This window comes from Punica granatum, chromosome 2 (assembly GCF_007655135.1).
Source record: "Punica granatum isolate Tunisia-2019 chromosome 2, ASM765513v2, whole genome shotgun sequence".
NCBI classification, from domain to species: Eukaryota; Viridiplantae; Streptophyta; class Magnoliopsida; order Myrtales; family Lythraceae; genus Punica; species Punica granatum.
The window spans coordinates 10,180,958-10,190,098 of NC_045128.1; the positions used below are offsets into that span (position 1 = coordinate 10,180,958).

Consider the following 9,141-nt stretch of genomic DNA (forward strand, 5'->3'; position numbering starts at 1 on the left):
ATATTTTTATTTCACCTAGGAAAAAATTCAAGGTTTGGACTCGCTGATAAGCTAAGCTGACAACAAGTAATAGATCTAGGGTTCAATTCTCTCGGAAGTCGACATCTGGAATTTAATTGGCGGGCCCCAAGTCGTATAATACATCGCCCGGTGGACTAGTCGGTTGCTACGGCGCTGGACACCATCGACAGTAAAAAAAAAAGGAGAGGAAAAAATTAAAGGTGAACAATGCTGAATTCCCGAGTTATATGATGTTCTTGTTGGGTCATGCGGGTTCTCCTTAATAATTATGACGTGGAGAATTGATACTTTCGTGTCTAGTCAATCATCAATTTTTCCGATATAATGAGTCGCATGCGTTGCATTTGACATCTTTTAGGACGAAAGGTCATTTGATCTTACAAAAGAAATCAAATGATAAGATTACCCTCGGCAATTGCTGGGGGTAAGTAATGGGTTCCGATGGTGGTATTTTTTTCGCTCGGTAAGTTCCGATGGTGGTTGCCGGCGAGACACCAGCGTCGAAACCCATTACCCCTGGAAAGTGTGGAGGTTTTTCTTTTAATTTTTATTTTACAATTTTTTATTTCATGATTTTTCTAATCAGGCCAGATGATCTTTTGCTCTTTAAAAAAAGTCTCATGCCATGCATGTGATCCCATTTTAGTCGGAGAATTGACGAGGAGCCAAAGCGTACAGTTTTCTATTTTTCATGGAGGTTGGGGACAATTGTGCAAAATCAAAAAGTATCTCATAATCTAGAGGAACCTGCATTTATCTTAAAATAAAAAAAAAATATTTCGTACTAAAATGACTTGGCGGTTCGACGCTTATTTAAGCAAGGTTTTAGGTTCGAGTCGTTGTGAATGCAGAAAATTTACGTTGGAATGGCTTTATCTCTTAATAGACCGACTCGATTTGACTGAATTAATTAAATCCAATTGAATTTTCGAATACCAAAATTCAGGAAATTTTTTTTGATATATATATATATATTTGGGTCAAATTTCAAAGATAAAGAAGGTAACTTTTTTTGGCTTTTATATCTGTATGTATAAGATAAGATATTCCGAATAGGATATAATCAATTATATTATTCATTTACGAGATTTCACATTCTGAAAATATTATATCTTTTTCGGATGAAAATTTGATATTCGAAAATTTAATTAGATCCCGACTAATCCAATTGAGTAGGATCGATCCACTAAGAAGTAACGCTCTCCCATCGTAAAAATTATAACATGACCCTGAACCATTGATAACATATCAGCATTAGAATATATCCCAATTTCATTTTTTTCCCCATTACTTCTTTACCACAACTTCCAGAGTCTGACTAATCGTTCCATTCTAAGTTCAAACTTTAGTTATTTATATTAAAGGGCAGTATATTCTCTCTCTCTTTTCCTTTTTCCTTTTTCCTTTTTCCCCCTCTGCTTGGTAGGGGAAGTATATTCTACTAGCATATGCAATGAGGAATATTCGTTAGTAAGAAACAGAAAAAGATTATTTATCAAAAACACCATCAGAAGAAACATATAAATATGAAAAACTAAATAATATTTGGACTTCGATCCCCTAGTTAAAAAAAAAAACCTGATATTTTATAATTATATTTCCATAAATTGTTAATTGTATGGGAACACGATTGTCTTTTGTTGCTCTCACCCTTTTTCTTCTTAAAGTATCAATTAGTGTACCTTTATATGTTCGTTGTTTCTAATTTATTGAAGAAAAAGTCATGTTTACCTTGGAAAATAATGTTAATTTTCATTAGAAGTAATGTTCATTATTTATAAATAAGTTTTTTACTTATAAAAAAGTATATAATTAGTTTTTCATGTAAATAATTCATTAATTTATTGTTCGATCTATCGTTAAAATTTATAGATCTTGTAAGTTTTCTTAGAAGATGCTGGATCTTGATCAAGCTTTTATACGATAATCTAAATGACGATGGTTAACAAGATCCAAAGGAGATAATAATTGAGAAAATTTTCAAGCGCAATGTGTTGGTTTTTTGGCCATTCTTAATCGGTCACCAATGTTTAATGCATTCGGCATGATGACTTTCTGCCAAAGATACCCATTGTTCATTGAAAGAGCATGTCAGCTTACGCTGAAAGAGGGCAAGAATAGTGTTGGTTGGGGAGTAGGAGAAGTTCGAAATACGAGAGGTAAGGACGAAAATAGATATGAAAATTTCGGAGAATATTTATACATTCCTATCAAATTATCGATGGTTCGAGGAGTCACCTGCCTCCGTTATATATGCCGACTCCATGGCAGTATGAATCAAAAGTTTTCTCCATGCCCAGGCAAAGTTGAATTCAGATATTCGTTTAGAGAACGAGATCTCGACCTCCCTTATCCTCCAAAATATCTCTCTATCATCAATCAATAGGAGAACTCAAACTATGTCTACGTCGCAATTATTTGCGCTACAAGTATGAGAGAGCCCTAACTATTGTTCAACAGACGCATCAACTGCTTTGCTCGTATTATATCTTCGTCAATCCTGGACATTTCTAACACTGGTGGCCCTCCCTAGTTGCGTCCATGGAGTCATCGAAATCACGAAACGCACTTGGACACTCGATATGCAGGTTGGAAGGCCACTATCTCTTGCCAAGAAATTCATTTATTTTGCTGATCAAAATAAGAAAGGGCTAATATTTTCTTTTAGAAAAAAAAAAACCTGAATTTGACTTTCTTCTTTTATTCAATCCGGCCTACATCTATCAACTTGTGTTGGTTCAAGTAATTCGGCACTTGTTTTCTTTAAACAAGTTCTTGAGTTCGAATATTGTGGATGGAGAAAATTCACTTTAGGAGAGTTTTATCTTTAATGGGTCAATTCGACTCGAACTGGATTAGTCAGGTCAATGGGTTTCCGAATATCTTGATACATACAAAAAAAAAATATAGATCTAGATTGTTATAATGGGAGAAAAAAAAAGTAATTGATGTAACTTTCAATCTCCCAAAAATGCCCATTGCATAATAAATAAATATTCTAAATTGTAAAAGGGAAGAAGCCTACCAACAAAAGTATTGGTTGAGTGGTAAGCAGTTCACTCCCGTAAGAAGGAGAACACAAGCTCGAATCCCGGGAAGCGCACTTGTTGGGAGGGAGAATATCCTTTAATGCTCGATCTCCCAACTAGATTAGTTAGATCACATTGGGTTCTGGATACCATGGTACACACCGAAAAAAAAGGGAGGAAGCCAGACACAATTATACTGAAGCTGATTTGGTCATAATTATATATATTGCATTTGGCTCAAAAGGAATAGAAGAGAAGTTATTAGGTGATCTTATCTCACCACATAACGCGACGAAGCACCAATAAAAAATGCATGAAACTAAAGATTTGGTGCTAATCACTCGAATAACTATCATAATTATTCGTCATTAAGAATTTTTATTAGTTTTTCCTCAACACGTCATTTGAGGGAAAATTATCTAAAATTTTCTCGAATAGAAGGGATTTCAAGGAGGAGGTAACGTCATTCTCTTCTATATATGGTTAAGAAAGTCTTGTACTGTGTCAAAGAGAGAATGGGTTAAGAAGCTGAATTGGTCATATACAATCATACTGGATTAGTTTTGAACCAACCATATTGGTTAAGAAGCAATTAACATGGGTTAATTCAAACGGTTCGGCGCTTATTCTGCTTATGTAAAGTCTCAGGTTCGAGTCATTATGAATATAGAAAATTCATGCTGGGAGAAATTTACCTCTTAGTAGGCTAATCCAGTTCGACTGAATTAGTCAGCAATTGAACTTCCGAATATCATAATTCACCCAAAAAAAAAGAGAATGCAGATTTTTTTTAATCTTAAATATAAGATAGGTGGGTCCATTTTTGCTGATAAGTTTGGCTTGCGTCCATCGAGAGTTTTTAAATTTGTATAGTTGAGAGTTTGGCCTGCATGCCATCATCTTGGACGAGCATGTTAAAGTTTTGTACTGCTTGTACATAAACTGATTGGAATGGAACGAATTGACACTTATTCAAAAAAAATCTAAATTTAAAGTTATTTGACTACTATGAAGCAATATTATTAAAATCGGATCGGACACTAAACCAGTCGAGGTATGGGTTCACGGGTTTATAGATTCAATCGGGTGTTAGATGGATCTGACCGCACGTCTAATTAAAATGAAGAAAGACTGATATATTAAATATATACACAGTAATTCAAATAAATAAAATAATGAATGAAAGAAAGTGTTTTTTATTGAAGTTGTTTATTCTTTTGTTATGTTTAAAGAGATCGAGAATGATCAAAAGGAAACAAATATTGCTATTGCTTAAATGGTTAAGAGGTTACGCATGTAGCTCTTAGAGAGATTGATGTCCTTGGTTCAAGTCTTCATGCATGCAATTTAATTTTTCAATAAAATGGAACCTATAGAACTGATTGGTTCATATGGATTCATTGGGTTCAATCAAAAAATCACCCGGTTTAATGGGCTCACCAGTCTAAAAGTGAAACTTCGATTTTTAAAAGAATTGGACTGGACAAGGTGTAGGCTCCCGGTCGAACCGATTCGATCGGCTGGTCTAGTCCGATTTTAATAACACTGCTTCGAAGTTAAAATGGCATGTAAATTTTATCTTTTTTAACTACTCATTTTAACCACTCTCCCACTATTCTCTCTTACTCACTGTCCCTTCATCTCTCCTTATGCGTCCGTTCTCTCTCCCATTTCTCTTTGTTTACTTCTTCAATTACATCGACACATATTTTTAAATTTAATTTACTTGTATATAACCAATTCTACTTTCTGCTAAACTAGTGTTTATCCATGCGTTGTATGAGATTTTTACATAAGTTATTAATCAAATTAGAAAAACTAATTATACTTATAATATTAATATATAATTTATATGCTTGATTTCATGAACTATGCTCATGAGTTTTCCTTATGACAAAAAAAAGAAAATTTTTTATGCTTGATTATATGTCTCATAATTCTATTATACCTGATCTAGCATAATTTTCTTTATATATCAGCAATGAAAAGACATCCATGATTACCAACGTGAGTTGGTTCAAGCGATCCGGCGTTTGTTACGTTTGGGCAAGATCTCAGGTTCGAGTTCTCGTAAAAAAAGAGACATACATAATTTAATACAGCTACTATTAAAAGACACTACCAACAGAGGCTCGATATGGAGCAGCAACGACTCATGAGGCGGGAGCACCAGTAGCTTGGAGTTGGGTAGAGGAAGATCAACTCCGGCTCTACTACAGAGGGACGGGGCACTCGGCAGTAGCAACGTCAACCCAGGATGTAGAGACGACAGGATTGAGCGGTGAGCGGCGAGCATGAGCAGGTCGGGGCGGGTCATGGCAGGTCGCGCGTTATATCCATTCCCACCCTGCCCCCGGCGCTGGTATTTATTTTTCTGCCCATCCCTACCCTATGTTCAAGCTCGGGTCGGGTAATATCCTTCCCAAACACGTCTGGGCAGATCGAGTAGCTGCGCAACAGGCCAAAATTACCATTCCTACTTAGCAATGGTAGTCGGCATAGGACTCTCACGCCCTTCCATCCCACTCGAGCCAACAAACAGAAAAAGGAAATCACATTTCTCTCCTAGTATTATTACATTTCATACTATTATACTAATTCCATTTTATTCCATTCCTTAGTATCAAAATGACCTAATATAATTTAAAATAATTATTAAAGTATTAAATTTCATAGCACAAACTTAATATGCAAACCAAAACATATAACTAATTCAATATATTCATACAACGAATACTTCAGAATAATGGATTTAATTTTTATAACTTTACATGTTATTAAATATAACTACAAATTTAATCGACAATGGTGCATGTGCAACGAATATAATTAATATAACGGTCCGAAACCTTGATCCCTTCAACGAACAGTGCCATGACTGGAACATGATTTCTCCGGAGGACCTCAGATTACACATAATTAGATCCTCATTCTAGAGATTATTTCTTGATATCGGTAAAGGCACGGCTCGAAGAGGCTGCGCATTTTGTAAGGTGACTCCGAATTTCTCTACCATTTTCATGGTTTCTGGAGAAACCCCATCTTCGAGCTTCCAATCAAAGAGAGTTAAGGAGCGAACCGAGCATCAGGTGTGACATTCTCATGGCCAATGGCAGGCCCGGGCATAATCTCCGCCCACCACCGAACGGCAAGAGCTCGAAGTTTTGTCCCTTGACATCAATGTCCAGCCCCAAGAACCTCTCTGGAATAAACTCATCTGGATTCTTCCATGTGGCCGGATCCCTGCCAATGGCCCAGGCATTGACCAGGATTTGTGTACCCTCCGGGATGGTGTAGCCACCGACCTGCACTGTCGCTCCAGCTCTACGGGGGACGAGCAGCGGGAACGGCGGGTGCATCCGGAAAGTCTCCTTGACCGTGGCTTGTAAGTATGGTAGTCGAGCAATATCAGATTCCTCGACAGGGTTGCCCCTACCGATCACCTCTTCGAGCTCGGCCTGCGCTTTCAATAGCTTCTCGGGATTGCCAAGCAGCTCTGCCATCGCCATCTCCAATGTTCTTGAAGTGCTATCAGTACCCGCGATAAAGAGGTCCTAAACATCATTGGGAAATTGAAAGAGAAAAACAATTACCGGAAGGAAGGTTACTGAGAGACAAGTTCATCTCACCCGTAAAACGAAAGAAATCAAAAGGTAAGTTGAAGGATTTAATTCAGCATATCATTGAACTTCGCTTTCGTGTCCATTCCGGCAGAGATGTTTCATGACTAGGAAACTATAGAAATAGAGATTCAAACTGACCCAGAACAGGTGCTTCATTAGAAACGGATCCATTCCCTCCTCTTTATCTTCGCTAAGGTCAAGAAGTGTATCTAGCATATCATTCTTCCTAACAAAGCCTGAGACCTCCCTGACCTGCAGCCTATCACTGATGATCCTATCAAAAACATCGAACGTTCGCTCGAAATAACCAGTCATCCTCCGTTTCACCCCCTGCAGGTCCATCCTCTTCAGTACCGGGAAGTAGTCTGCCCAGTTTGGCTTCCCTACCTCCACCATGATCTGCCACACTATCTCCTTGAACTCCTTGGCTGATGCGGAGTTGGGGTCTGCCAGGTCCATGGAGAGGATGGTTTTTCCCAGCAGGTTGAGTGAAGCCATGAACCCTGCATCACCAATGTCCACCGAGCTTCCCGTCTCACTACACTTTCCTACGTGAGCCAGGAGTTCCTGTATAGCTAAATATGTCAATTTTCGTATGTAAAAGTAGAAGATAGATAGGATTATTTTAACTACTACGGGATGTTCGTGGACCATGTACAACAGCCACACCGATTCTTGTTTCATCTTTGATGTATATTAGTTTTCTTCTTTACAAACCTGGATTTTTCGGCGGCGGAGGTGTTGGTTTGAGTCGAGGGCCTTTGGCGCAAAGAGGTGCGCGTTGCAAATCCGGCGGAGGTTCCTCCAGAGTGGATCGGAGACAGGGATCCAAGGTAACCCGAGCTCATGATGGCGGAAGGAGGTGAGGGACTCGGGGATGTGGCGGTTGGAGAAGGAGACATCATGGTTCTGGAGGATCTCTTGTGCCATCGGGGCCGAGGAGATGACCACGATGGTGACACTGCCTAGCTTCAGGCTCATTATCGGGCCATGGATGCTGGCAAGATCGCTTAAAGACCTCTGTGGTGGAGAACCAAGCTGGAGGAGGTTCCCGATCACCGGGAGCGGCCGCGGTCCTGGAGGCAGGGTCTCACTTTGGTTCCTTCTTCTACCTCTGTTTGCAAAGTAGAGGAGGGCTTGGAGCAGCCCCACGAGAGGTAGAGCCCCAAACATCAACAGCAAGAAGTCCATAAGTGCTCTCTTTCTATCTCTCTCTCTCACCCTGTGGCTGTTCTTCTTGTCTTGATAATTAGCTTGAAAGCTCGCTTCTTCGGTGCTCAACGATCATCATCCATCATACAATAAACTAATAGTTTTATTAATAGGAGGACGGAATATAAATCCTAAAATTAATAGTTGCTATTAAAGTGTTAGAAACATAGAATAATTCTATATTATATGGTTTCTTTGTTTGTATTTATCATCTGAATTTTCAGATCTGCGCTTTCTTTTTTGTTTTAGCAAAAAATTATTGTTAATAAATCTATCTCTAAATTTTATCGAAGAATTAGTTATATATATATATATATATATATATATTTTCCTTCTCTCGCACGGGCTTCTGCACTAGTATATATATATGAAACACAAATATTACCAAGGTTTACCCGATTCCCGGTAAAATGAGTAATCATACTGAATCCAATTTATTTGTTATGTGATAATTTTTAGTTATCCTGATGATTTTTTTTGGGTGAATCGGGGGTTGTAGCCTGTTATCCCGATAAACTTTTTTCGGTGTAAATCCTGATTTCCAGAAACCCAATTGGGTCCCGACTAATCCAGTCGAGCTTGGTCGGCCTACTAAGGGGTAGAACTCTCGTAGCGTAAATTTTCTATATTCATAAAGACTCGAACCCGAGACTTTACTTAAGCAGAACTAACGCTGAGCTGCTTGGACCGAGTGTTATCCCGATGAACTTTGAGTTCTAGCAATTCTTTATATGCGTGTTTTTGGTAAATTTACCGTTCACATCGCAGGGAATGAAGGAAACGGTGGATGAATGAGATTTAAGAGATAAGGGCATTATTCTCTATCTTCTCTACATATCTTCAACTAGATGATTTGGGCGAGTGATCCATTAAAGCAAATAGTCACCTCATATATACATCTCTAAGAATTTAAATTGACGTGCCGTTTTCAGTATATATAGTTTGCAATTCCTGATACGTAGGAATATAATTTTTGTGAAGTCGGTCAATTGGCGAGCTAGGTGAATTTTTTTTTATATAAATAGAATTTTTAATAATTTTGTAAAATATATAGTGTGCAATTGCTGATACAGAGGAATATAGATAGGAATTTTTCTAAAGCCCATTTGAGTTGGTAAGGAATTTCCGGGCTGAGGTTGAAAATTTTAAATCAATTGGGGTTGAAAGGAGACCGGGCAAGAGGGAGCGTGGGTGAAATTTTTTTCGGCCACAAGAAAGGTCGTGATGTACTGGAATTTTGTTTTTTTTTTTAAATT

At 38.1% G+C, this 9,141-nt stretch overlaps 1 pseudogene; it reads right to left on the bottom strand.

Annotated features, from left to right (window-relative positions):
• Window positions 1-5,747: 5,747 nt before the first annotated feature.
• On the bottom strand, window positions 5,748-8,014 carry LOC116194563 (annotated as a pseudogene).
• Window positions 8,015-9,141: the final 1,127 nt, after the last annotated feature.